Source organism: Brachionichthys hirsutus, chromosome 10, assembly GCF_040956055.1.
Source record: "Brachionichthys hirsutus isolate HB-005 chromosome 10, CSIRO-AGI_Bhir_v1, whole genome shotgun sequence".
Classification (NCBI taxonomy): domain Eukaryota; kingdom Metazoa; phylum Chordata; class Actinopteri; order Lophiiformes; family Brachionichthyidae; genus Brachionichthys; species Brachionichthys hirsutus.
In genome coordinates, this window is record NC_090906.1 from 3,609,126 (window position 1) to 3,621,746 (window position 12,621).

Consider the following 12,621-nt stretch of genomic DNA (forward strand, 5'->3'; position numbering starts at 1 on the left):
TTGAGTTCAGTCAGTGAATGTTTGTTTTAGTCCCAATGTAAGTTTTTTACATTTTTTACATACCTTGATCCTCGGGGAAGAGGAAGCATTGCTGACAGGCTAAATTTAACACACAAACGTGTGTGCGCGAGAATCGAGGGGATTTATCGTTGGTGGCTAATTACATATGTTGGCAGTGTTTTGCTGCTTCTTGCAGCTGGAACAGGAAGTGACGTCCCCCCCCCCCCCCCCCCACCTGGAAGACGTGTCACACTGGCTGGAGCAGTGACTGGTTTCACTGGAAACTGTCACATAGCATCACATCATCTTGCTGGTCGTTTACCACATGACTGTTTATTGGCCTCTGGTGATGCTCACTTGATGTGACATTTGCTCCATTCAGACCACCTTTCACTCAAATTATGTTTTTTTTAATATTATATTATTCCCACAACATAAAAGTTGAGTCGGAATTTTATGCTTGCTTAAAATACGTTTGTAGACCGGAAGCTTTGTGAGAGTGGGTGAGGAGAAACAGCGTTCGACAAGCTGGTTAACCTTTTTAAACTCGTCTTTTTTCATGAACATTAGTTTTTATTTTTATTTAATGACTTAAAGAGGACATATTATGAAAAAAAACAACAACTTTTCCCTGAATTAGCGACAAAATGTTTTCTCTAAGGAGGGACAGAAGTGGATACGAGGCAGTAAAAGTAAGTATTTTAATGTTATTTGTTCTCTCTGGTTGTGAAGAAAAAACGTTGCTATTATGAAATTCCTAAGGGTCTGCAGTTGTGGGTTGAAATAAAAACTTTCAAGTTGTCAGCTTGAATTTAAGCCTCCAGGATCTGCTGTGGTCCGTCACGCGGCAACATTCATATCCCAGAGCATTAACACCTGGGATGAACTATCGTCACCGGGCGCAGATCTGGATTCAACCATTGCCAGTGTTTTGGCTGCAAAGCACACAAACAGCATCTTACACAAATTTAGAATCGGTCCACTTGATTCCCTTTTGTAATGTCTTCTCTCCGGTAGGGTCATCCAGTGCAGGTGTTCCTGTTATCCAGATGTCATTCATAAACTAAACTCCATTGTGCCAAAAGCTGTCCGTGTCTTGTCAGCTGTCCTCGATTTACAGAGACGGAAGTATTTCTTGGAGTAATTGATGGGAATTATGTATGCTAGCCAAGTGCTCGCACTGCTCGCATGTTTTAGCTATCAAAAGATAAGAGGAGACAGTTTGATTTACAGGAGAAGAGTGGAGCCAGCCCCCCCCCCCCCCAAAAAAAAAGAAATGCACGCTCTACTTGTCTGGTCTCAGCTAGCCTGGCTTCTTTTGCAACGGCGATTTGAATCTGATGTTTGGGACAAAAGGCCCGTTTGAGAGACGGGTTGTAAACTTCCCTTTAAGCAGTGCTGCTTGTATTTGTTGTTTTTTTAGGGCTTTTTCAACATATGAAAATCACACTTTAAGCTATTTTTGAAAAGATGTTTCACTTCATGCACAGAAAAGAAAGATGCATTTTTTGCAGGTAAGCTATGCGATATATTTATCCTGTTTTTTCTGTTACACCTGACTGGGCTGTAAACTGTAAGAATGCCGCCTGCAGCTAGAGAGCACCGCCGTGTGCTGAAAGACTGATCATTTCCTGGAGTCTGCTGGTTGCTTGGTGAGTCTTTTTTATTTTAATTTTTTGCACTTACAACATAATGTTAATGAATCAGCATTGCTGGGCTGGAGAGCAGGATGCTTTAAATTCAAAATACTCCATGCAGGGTCTTTTTTACAGTGTAAATTTGATCATACGGTGCAGGATTAAACCTTCTACTATAAGGGGGTTAAGATCGGAATCCCCCTTGCTCATGGGACAGTGATCTTTCCTGCGCAAATAGCACTTTGAAATATTTGCGTATGAAAAGTGCATTATAAATGACATTCATTATTCCAGAGGGCATTTAGTAGACAGAGTATTCGTTAGAAAAACAAATGGTGCAACAAGTGTGAGGCCAGCGGATCAATCACCGTAAGGCAAATGTAGATAAAACCTTTGGCGAGAACGAGACACTTTCTGTTTTGGAAAAAAGTTTGAAATCGTAGTTTGAGATACACACCAAACAAAAACCCAGATAACACAATTCAGTACCCTCTGATATAAAAGCCAATGATGATCTAAAAAAACTACCCGTCCATCCATCTGTCCATCCGTCCATCCATCTGTCCATCCGTCCACCCATCCTCTATAACTGCTTATCCTGTGTCGTGTCGTGAAGCCTGGCAGCGCGGTGGCGTAGCGCTGAACGTTGTTCCCTTGCAGCAAGAGGGTCATGGGTTCATATCTCAGCATCACCAACATGACCTTTCTGTGAAGAGTTTGCGTGTTCTCTCCTTGTCTGAATGGGTTTTGCTCCAGGTACTCTTATGTTGTCCCCCCCCACACCTCTCCGTGCATTACGTCATGTTGGCCCATAGTGGCAGCAGCTCATGACAAATAAAGGTTCTTCTTCTTCTGTCCCATTTCCTGTTTACCTATATTGCAGGTTTTTTGGAGCAGAGAACCTAAAATAGAACCCCCCCCCCCCCCAGTGAAGACTGCACAGAAAAGGGCCTTGGTCCAATTATGGCAAAATATCAAAAGTGATTTGAGCCCGAATAAGAAGATATGATCAGAGGAGCGGCCTTGAGACTGGCACAGACACAGAGAGCTGCAGAGTTTACACATCCTTATTTATTTAAAGACAGAACATCCTGCCAGAGAATTCCTGTCACCTTAGAAAAAGTGCAGCCATGCCGAGCCTCCTGCTGCCCGTCTGGACTATTCGGATGGGAGGTTCCCCAGGATGTGGAGAGGATGTGGTTTGCATCCAAATGTTACGTCCCTCCTCCGTGCGTTTGTGATTGGGGCAGAGGGAGGGGGTGCTATCACTGATGTGTGAGTCATCCCCGACTCTCCCCTCCTCTTCCTGAACTTCCTGTGGCGTACGTCCGTACCAGTGTGCACGCGTGTGCGTCTCTGTGCACGTGCTCGTGTGAGCGTGTCCGTAGCTGACTCGTGTTTATGTTGAGAACTAAATGTTTCGTATGCTGTGAAATAAACGGTTTGTTGCAGGATTTTCTTTTTTCGATTTTCTTTTATATGTACGGTGTCATGGTGATAGTGTGAGCAGACTAATGTTTGCCTGTGTGTGTGTGAGTGTGTGTGTGCGTGCGCGTGCTTGAGGTTGGTAAAGTGGTGATGACTCATCCACAGGCCAGCATCGTCTGTTACCATGGGTCACACACAGCAGGTACCCCCCCCCCCCGCTCCCAATGAAATTTATTCCTTTTTTTTTTTTTTACCTACCTCACTTCCTCTTTCTTCTCTTCTTCCTCCACCAACTCCTCCTCTTCTTTTTCCTCTCTGACTCACAGATGACTCCTTCTCCAACACCACCAATGACATCACCGCCCCCCTCCCCCCCCCCTCTTTGTTGTGGTGAATCATGCTGTACGTTGAGATTTTCAGCGCTCTTGTCTTCAGCCAACCAGCTGGGGAGCACGACTGTCACCGATTCATTCATAAAATGTGACTCTTAAGTCGCTGGAAGCATCTATTTCTGACGGCCGAGGCCGTCAGGATGATGCAGGTACGGACGTCTCAGCATTTCGACTGTGACGTCATAAAAAGGGATCAGATTATTCTGATTAATTATGCTTAATATGCATTTATTTTCTCCTTATCACAGCTAAAATGCTGCCATTCGTATTATAGCAAACACCTTGTGCTCTGTCTACATATATCTTTACATTTGATGCACAATTCTTTATCGGGGTTCAGTTTCTAGTGAAATTAGCATCTTGGTCAGTCGTGTGCAGCAACGCAATCGATCGTATAGTTCACATTTTAAAATATTCCCATTATGAGGAAGGAAAAGCTTCTGATCTGCTTCACGGAGCTTGAGATTACACGTAATTCAAACCCCCCGAACTAGAGTAAATGTGATTAAGACTGGGGAAGTGTGATTTAATTTGAGATTGAATTTGTTGGAAGTTGAGAAACAACAAATGCTCGCTAATGTTTAAATCCCACAAACCTGAACTATGATTTTTCTTTCCATCTGAATTTTCTCTCACGGATTATCAACAACAAATAATTAAAGTTGACAATGCTGTTGATATGTAGATTTCTAAGTCACCATTTACTCTAAATATAATGAATGTAATATTTTTTTATTTTGAATTTGTATTTATTGTAATTTCCTAATGACACTAACGTAACGGTGTCACACAGCTCCCTTTAGTAAAAGTGTAAATCTGCTGTGCTGTCCCGTATTACTAAGTGTCAGAATGGCTGTGACTCCTGGACTGACTCCACTCACTCGATTTATAAATACTGTAGATTATTACATCATAATCCTGCCCCTATGTTATAGAATAATTGGGATTGTTGGGATTGTATTACAACAACCATTTAGAGCTGAACAGAAAAATCATGGTAACACAAACCTACAACTCAACCAAAAGACACATGTTAAATTTGCCAGGATCCCCCCCCCCCCCTGCTTTCATGAAAGTCTGGCTTCTCTCCGCTGCTGCAATATCATCTGGTACAATTGTGATCTACTGAAATGCAGGAAGCCATTCTGTGTTGGTTCTGCTGGTGTGAATCCATCGCTCTCACCTTTTTAATGTATTTTTTTGTTTTTTTTTGTGAATGGAGACTTGCTGTGCTATGACGGGAGGACGGGACGGATGAATGGGAGCGACGGAGAGACGCGTGTAGCGAGGGAGAGAGCGAGAGATGGAGGCAACGTCACATTACGTTTCCGCAGTGCATCAAGGGAACTGGACTGTCTGTGACTCATGCTGACAGGATGGGGAGGGGAGGAAGAGGAGGTGATGGAGAAAGGAGAGAGAGAAGGGGAGAGGGAGGAGACAAGGAGGAAGAGGATGAGGAGGGGTCTAGTGTTTTTTTTTTTTTTAATCATACCTTACGTTTGTTTTCTTTTGCTTTCCATCCCTCCATAGCCCCATCAGTGATGTAATACAGGTGGCCCATTCATCACTGGGAGGGAGCCTACCTCCTCCTCCTCCTCTTCCTCTCTTCTCATTGTATCTCTCCTCCTCCCTCCCTCTTTCCTCAGCAGACTGACTGGATGCATGAATGAACAAGCCTCTCTCCATTTATTGCGGTGGGGGGATGGTGGGACACAGGAAGCTGTGAGGGAGAGGAGGGGTGATAGAGAAGACATCTTAAACGTGTGAAGCTGTTGCATCGTATCTTTAGAGGCTGCGAGCTACAGGATGCAGCCTCGTTGTATTCACGGGGAAATCCACATCATATTTGCTTCTGTCTGGTGTGAGTTGAGTGTGAAATTATTTAAGTCAATTTCAGCGTATAATAAATGAACAGGATCTCCGATTTGCCTTCATGTTGGAAGGTGCGGTTCCACTTCAACAGTTTTTTTTTTTTGTAAATTTAACTGCAGGTATTTCATATTAAAATGTGGCTTTTATCATCAGACAATACTTGTGCCTGTACTTAAATATATTTGACCTCTTACGCTGACCGAATGACAACAAAATGACTTAATGAGTTAAAGTGCATCAAATGGAACTTAAAGAAGTTATAATCGGTACTTTTAAATGACAAATTCATCATGAATTGGAGATTAATTGTGGCGAATGCTGTGGGAAAAGCCACGGAGAATTATCACCTGCTCTCACCCATCCCTCATATCAATGAAAATAAAAAGAATTTCAGCATCTTTCAGCTCATTGTTTTATCTCATGGCCCATAATAGATCACGCCAGCCACTAACTCTAGGGAACACAGTGCATTTAGCAGGGGAAGAGCACCAGGGGGACATGAACCAATGCCCAAAATAGAAAATGAAAAGAACTAATCGCGTGACTCTCAGTAACACAGAGGAAGACATTTGTTCCTGTAATACAGGGGTCGGGAACCTTTTTGGCTGAGAGCGCCATGAACACCACATATTTTTAAATGTAGTTCCGTGAGAGCCATAAAATCTGTTTAAAACCAAATACAAGTAAATGTGTGCATTTTATGTAATAACACTTTTAAAGTACAATAATTCTCTGAATTACTTTTAATAACATTGTTACTAACAATGATGGATATTTCTTACCATTAATGCGACTTCTGGCGCTGCGCGGTTTTGCTGATGGCTTTGTGACTACAAAGTGAAAAGTACGATACTCCTCGTCTGTTTTTCTTTCAGCAGCTAACTTTGTCGTGTCGTTGCCATTAACGCTCTCCGCGTTTATTCAGCGCTTGTTAAAGCACATTTCACACAGAATGAACAATGTCAGCTGTTCCTGGTGGGCTTCGAGCATAAACTGATTTCACATGTGATCCTATGTGGATTTATTTCTTTTCCCCTGTTGAAGTGTTGACCAGCGAGGCAACGCGGGCCCATCTAAATAGCTATAAATATCGACGTACTACATTTAATACCACCGGCTGACTGCAGCTTATCCTGGACTCGTGTCTATTCTGAACTGAAGTACACACAGTGCTGCATGCTCTGTGTAGATCATATGTCCATATGTATGAGGTGAACATGCATGTGTGCACCAGTGTGTGTGTGTGTGTGTGTGTGTGTGTGTGTGTGTGCGCACTGGTTGTCTCTGCCTCCTCCACCTTGTATGAGTCAGAGCTGCAGTACAGTGTGGGAGGGGCTGGGATTGGATATCCTGGTGGTGGCTCGTCCACACACACACACACACACACACACACCTACTTCAGTATTATTATACTTATGAGATACCCACTGTGAGGCTCTAAAAGTTGAACTGGTTGTAGATTGGATGTGACGGGGCAGTAGACAGAAAGGCATGATGAGGCAAACACCAACAGGAAATATATGACTGCACTTAACACATGTAAGCACACACACACACACACACACACACACATATATAGTTCACAGACGCACACACAAACACACCATGCTGCCATATCCGGCCCTGCGCTTCACAGCATGGCCTATAATTAGCTGCCTACAAAGCGACTGCCGAGAGATGAAATGAGCTAACCAGAGAGAAGAGAGGAAGAAAAGAAGATGAGCTAACCACATGGAGGTGGATGATCGTCCACTGTGCGAGGAGGAAGAGGAGGATGGGGACGGGGGGGGGGGGGGACGGGGGGGCATAACTGTGAAGTAAATGTATATAATAATTGACACGTTCAAAGGAGTTTTTCAAAAGATTCCTCTTGTTGGGGAGATACTACACACCCCCCTACACGCACGCACACACACACACCTCCACAATAGGGACTAATCATTACAGTGATATTACACTGTTCCTAAAACCTTTAGCTATAATAGCCAACAACATAAGGATGGACAGTTTGTGTGTGTGTGTGTGTGTTCCTTCCTCTCCGTATACTCAGGAGCAGGCAGCAGTTTTTTTTATGAATGGGACTAGAGCAGTAAAGTATGTCAGAATACGTCAATGAGAACTTTGATAGTTTCTCAAGTAGCACGATTTTATCTATATAGCACAAGCAGGCTTGAGACTTGGCTGTGAATGAATGAGTCAGGATGTACGTAACCTGGCTACATCATGAAGGGAGGGGGAGGGGGGGTAACAGACAGAGAGGGGCGAGGGAGGGGTCTGTGTATGACTCATGCTCTCGCCTCTCTCATTGTCTCTCCACTGCAGCAGCGTTGGAGGACTTCTGGCCCGACTCCACACTTCTCTGCAACAGAATTGTCACTCTGTCTCATCTATGTTTTACGTTTTCTCCATTTGATATCATCATCATCCATCACTTTATAATACGAAGCCCCTGATGAGGGGGCTTTTTTAGATCCTTCGATCCATTCGACCCCAACTGTGGTGCCAGTTGAAAACTTTTGTCGTGCAGTTGGACAGAGCTTTTCATTAAATGAGTAGATAAAAATAGTTTTATTATTTTACCTCTCCACTCGTTTTGACGCGTTCCTTGTCCAGTCCAACAGAGACAATGCATTAAGATCGCTCTGGAAAAGGAGCCTGAACCCAAAAGCAAAGCAAAAAAAAAAAGAAAAGCTGCTGCTGATTTATTCATGAAAGATTCTCCAACACTTCCCTCTCTTGAACGCTGGACAAAATGTGATTTCTGTTCCCACTGTTCCCGGGCAGCCCAAAGCCCAGGTCCAAGGAATCCTTGTGGTTGTTGCAGTGCAGCGCACAAACGTAGATATGAAACTCATTTATTTTTTTTACATTTTACCTTTCTTAAAGATTAATCACTTGTGTTAGCTCAATTGCAACACTATTATGGCTTCTTCTTTTCCACTCCAATGAGAGTTTCAGAGAAATGATAGACAACAAAGATATGCTTATATTATAGTGATTATAGCTGGAAACTACACATATTACCATACCTTGTACACAAAAAGAGTATATTGCAAAGAACAAAATAGCAGCAGTGTTGAATGGGAGCTATTTTCTGAGCAGACTTGTCAGCTGCGGATAGATGTGAGGTTTCACAGGAACAGCGAGTCATTGTGAAGCATTATCCAGAGAAAGAGAGGAAGAGGAGAAGAGAGGTAATGAAGGTGTAATTTTCTAACCATCTGTGAGTTGCCTGGCTGCCCCGGGGGTTTCCTCTTCTCCGGAACTCCCCCTCCGCAGGGGCACAGGTGCTGGGGAGAACAGTGAGGAGGTGTGGGCGACCGGTGCAAGGGAGGGGTAAGGGAGAAAACAGGAAGCGAGGGGAAGACAAATGAGGAAGGTAAGAGTGAGAGATGGAAAATGGAAAAATAATGAAGGGAAGGTGGCACAGAGTAAATCAACGAAATAGGCCGAGGGATTCTGGGAGGTGGAGCAAGCTTTCGTGTTGGTCGCTGCGGCATCATCCAGACTTGCCCAATGAGATAATATAATGTTTATGCGTTCAGAAATAATGCCAAGCCACTTCTTAAAAGAAATATTAAAGAGGTATGGCAGATTAATGCATGCACAAACAGAGCATAGAAGATGTCTGAACCTTACCAACTGAGGCTTTTATTTTGAAATTGGTCCAGAAAATTATTTGTTCCTGCTCCCTCACAGTTTTTCTTCCAAGGTGGGGGCGGCACAGTGGTGCAGCGGTTAGCGCTGCCGCCCGTGCGGAGTTTGTATGTTCTTCGCCATGTCCGTGTGGGTTCTCTCCGGGTTCTCCGGTTTCCACCCGTCTCCAAAAACATGCAATTTAGGTGAGTTGATCACACCAAATTGTCCGTAGCACGCATGTGTGCTCGTCCGTCTCTGTGTGGTCCCGTGATGCACTGGCGACAAATCTGGGGTGTACCCCGTCTCTCGCCTGTACTCAGCTGGGTGAGGGTAACCCATGAACCATAAGGCAGATAAAGCGGCTGCAGCCGAGATGGTTGAGGTTGTTTCATCGACAAGAAAATGGATGGATGGATGGATGGATGGATGAATATTCCTTTCCTCAAAGCCCTCCCTTTCTTCCTTCACCATAATTAACCACCAACTTGGGCAAAACTGTCTCTTGAAGTTTACTTTGTAGGGTACTTTTCCATACATTTTTCAATGCGAGCTCAATATACCACAAATCTTAATGAAAAATAAAACAGCACATCAACAAATAATCTATATCTGCAATGACACGTCCTTTAAAACCACCTCTGACATCTGTCTTCATCCCTCCTTCACTTTAACCCCTGCCTCACCCTGTAACCTCCTCACTTCCAACAACATGCAGCCTGGTGGCGGTGACGGCCGATCACTTTCCTGCTTTGAACCGCTTCATTCAGCTGCGTTGCCTCCAACTGCCTCTCTCTGAGGGGCATATTATGGTTTTAAGTCGGCCTGGCTTCCTCCATAATAACTGCTTCCTCTGCTCTTGTTCTGTTCTGGCTGGCTGTGTGTGTGTGTGTGTGTGTGTGGGCGGGCGGCTGCCTGGCCACCTGACAGGCTGACCAATGCTTAACTCACATCTGTTGTATTACTAACATCTACGCTATTGTCTCACAGAATCTGTTTTTGCTGCATGAGGGTTTTCCATTTTGTCCCTATCTTAATGCTAATTAGAGTGAAAATCCCACACGGTTCTCGTGCCGCTGTGGTGGCTCTTGATGTAAAATGAATGTAAGAAGTAAATCCCACTAACTGACTAAATGGTCAACTGTCTCACTGATTAACAAATGGTAAAGGTGGTTATCTTGCTTCCTGGCTCTTTGACTGACTGGCAGATTAAAAGCTGGCTCCTTAAGTAGCTGATTTATTGGCTGTGGAATGCAGCAGGTGGTTCGAAGTCTGAATGGATTTTTGCAGTGTGTCCGTGCACTTCATATTTGTGTGTATGCATGCATGTCTGAGTGCATGTTTTTTTTTTTTTTCATGGTTGAAGCCACTGAGCTTGTCTGCAGGCCTTCAAAATTGCTTCTCTAATCTGGCATGTTTCACATTCCCAATTTCCTCCACGAATGCACGACTCTTCTGCTCTGTGGTCAACTCGAGCCTGTCGAGGGGAAAGTACAACTGCCTGTCTGCCTCTCCCCCTGAAGAATGAAGCCTACTATAGGTCTGAATTAAGTTATCTTGCTACCACCGATATGTTTTATGTTACATTTTGCTCCAAAATACTGTTTGAAATTAAAAGCAGTTTAGTTAAAAATGACTTTTCTTCTTAAAATACACAAAATAACAGAAAATGATAATTACTGTGACCATCAACCACCACTGTGCTGCAATCCTGCATGTCTGGTCTATGAAAGTATGAACTGTCCCATGCCAAATAAAACTGCAGTAAAACACACTGATATAAAAATATATGAATGACCGTAAAAAATGCACTCACAACTTAGATATAATATGTAACGAGTGCTGCAGCAATAGAACACTTAGTTCACTACAGTAATAAAAGATATAAAATCCCCCACCCAACCTTATATCAAGGGTTGAACAAGTACTCTCATATTTTACTTCAGTAAAAGTACTATTATCACAGTGTTAAAATCACAAAAGTAATAGTAAAAGTGGAAGTATTGGCATCCAAACATATTTACTGAAATCATGCAGAATGGCTTCTTTCAAAATTCTATAAATGAAATTATTGAATTGAAGAGTGAAACTTTACACTCATTTTAAGAAAGTTTTGAAAAATGTTCCATAAGCAATCAATAAAGTTTTATTTTAAGCCTCACCTGTCTAGTTTGCCTTGGTCCCTTTTGTTATAATTTATATTTTATATATCTTTCAGTACTGTAGTTGGACTATGTGTTGGGACAAATCTCAGGGGGGGGGAAGAAACCTGCCGGGTTGTACACGTTTGTGTTCTTTCATCAAAATGTTGAAACAGAATAATGTTCTGTCGACAAAATATATAATTGATATAAGTGTTGATTTGTTCCCATTCTAAGTTAATATACTTTACACACAAGCATAGAAAATGTGACCTGTTTGTTGCACAATGGAAAACAAATCAGTGTTCTCACACACACACACACACGCACACACACACACAGTTCCACTTTATCATTCAGTAAACACAGGGCAGCGGAAGCTCAGGAACACTCTATCAGCAGACTATCTACAGTACTGTTGACGCTACGATCCCTTATCTGTTACATGAACTCTACACTGTCGCATAAACATGCTCTGTTTGTGTGAGGGCCTGTTGCATATTTGGCTACATGGTCACATAATAAACACTGTGTGTGAATATGTAGCATGTATATCAGGTGTGTCTGTTCTCTTCTGACGCTCTATTAATTTGAAGTCATACAGGATTGCCACAGCATTCATTTTGTTCGCGTTAACACACTGATGACCTTGTCCTGTGAGGGCGCCATGCATTCTCAGAATGCCAGTGATGTACCAAAACAGAATTCTTTTCCGACATTATCTGATACCTGAATGCTAATTACCATCCATCTACTGAACCACAAGACAAGAGATTTGAAGCAGCTTCTGCATTTCTTTTTTTTTTTTGGTAACATATTTTTGTGCTTCTTAGGGCCAGCAAATTATGCAGACATTGCCTTAAAGCTAAATAATTCAGAAAAATGGAAACGAAAATAAGAATGCAGCCCTATATACAAATATTTGAGAGTGGGTTTTACTTTTGCCTTTTTAAAAATGCCGCCATTGCTGCAAACTGGCAAAATGAATATGCCTGTGACCGTTCTATGAGACTTTCCAAAGAAGCGAGGACAGCTTTATTATTGGGGCATTCACTATCATTCTTTGCCAGTGTATTGTATCACTGTTACTCATGACATCAGCCTCACCCATCCTTCTTGTTGTGGTTTCTTTTTAAGCAAAGCTGATACCACCAGACTGGACCTCCATTGAGATTCATGGAGGTTCTTTGGCATTCACGAAAAGAGTCTTATCCATTTTTGTCTGTCTGACTTTCTGCTACAGGAACAGCAGCAAAATGTTTGACTTACTTTGCGAAGTGTATTCAACAATTGCAAACCTCCACACATTGGGGAGACCAAACAACCACGCCACAAGCGCATGGCTCAACACAGGAGAGACAACTCAGCAGTCCACCCGCACCTGAAAGACACAGGACACCCCTTTTGAGGACAGTAATGTCCAGGTATTAGCCAGGAAAGTCGGATGGTTTGGGAGAGGACATAGAGAAGCCATTTTTGTCAAACTGGGAAAAAAAAAACTATCTCTGAAGAGAG